General features: G+C 36.2%; 1 non-coding gene across 1 annotated transcript; it reads left to right on the top strand.

Moving 5' to 3' along the window:
• The first annotated feature begins 679 nt into the window (after positions 1 to 679).
• Positions 680 to 769, top strand: LOC148850034 (small nucleolar RNA snoR8a). The gene has a single exon (XR_016100134.1). It is a non-coding gene; the product is annotated as a small nucleolar RNA snoR8a (small nucleolar RNA).
• Positions 770 to 1,126: the final 357 nt, after the last annotated feature.

Below are 1,126 nucleotides of genomic sequence, written 5' to 3'. Positions count from 1 at the left end.
GTGAGACCGTGACTAGGGTTAGGGTTTGGACTTCCGATGACTCTTCTTTAAAGAGATTGTATGGTCGCAAAGATATTGGAAGCTCGTTGGATTCCGTAACTAGGGTTAGGGTTTGGTCTTCGGATGACTCTTCTATAAAATGGTTTAGAGATTGTGATGTTCTAACAACGTCGGCTTCGTAATCTTTTTGAAGGTTGTTTATCATTTTCTTTTATTGCGGCTGTTTCTGTTCTTGCATCTTATCAGCGTAAATCTTCTTCTTCTTCTTCTTCTTCTTCTTCTCCTCCTATTTGTATCCTTTTTTCGTTCTTATAGGAATGAGTTTATATTCTGTTACATCGCATCGATCCTGTGGTGTTTTGTGACTAACCATTCCTGATAAAGAAATTGAGGCGTTTAAAGCCCTAATTCGTCAATAACAAAGATGTACAGGGATTAGGGTTACGCTTGCCTCCATATCGTTCGTTGTTATTTTCACATTTTTCGTGTTTATTTTTTTCGGAATTTTCTCATCTCTTATTCTTGCCGTTATGACTCGAATCGGTTATCGGTTCTTATAGTGTTGTTTTTAGTTTATTGTACATTGATACAATTGGGTATACGTTTTGCCTTTGCATGTTCATCCGATCCTGAATCTCTCATGACTTTATTTGTGCTTGTTCTGGATTAATTAGGATATGGTGGTGCGATGATTATAAGAAATTCCTCGTTCTGAATGCTATCGCCATGGCTTGACAGACACATTTACACCCATAGAATATGAGCACCACTATCGATCTGAAACATATCATTTATTTTAAATAATTTTTCTATTTTCAGGTTGATTATATTTTTTCTCTGGGGTATTTTTGCTTCGAAGCCTAATTTGATTTCCTCTGATTTTTTTTTCCTTTTCAAAGTTCAATGGTAGCATTGTCTTGAACCAATTTAGACATGTGTGTGTTAACCAAATCCATCCATGGTTTTGATCTTTTCAAACGGCTCTGCAATCTAACGTAAAAAAATCATTTCTGCCGGAAAGGCTTAAAAAAGGGAAAGAAATAATATCGCTAATTATTTGCATCCTATTCCTCCGATTATATCGCCTTTACCCTTGAATGGACCGGATTGATCTGGCTTAGATACT

Source organism: Nelumbo lutea, chromosome 5 (assembly GCF_056320005.1).
Source record: "Nelumbo lutea isolate HS-2025 chromosome 5, American lotus-T2T, whole genome shotgun sequence".
Taxonomy (NCBI): domain Eukaryota; kingdom Viridiplantae; phylum Streptophyta; class Magnoliopsida; order Proteales; family Nelumbonaceae; genus Nelumbo; species Nelumbo lutea.
Note: the sequence above shows the minus strand (reverse complement) of the source record. Positions and strands in the feature narration are given on the sequence as shown.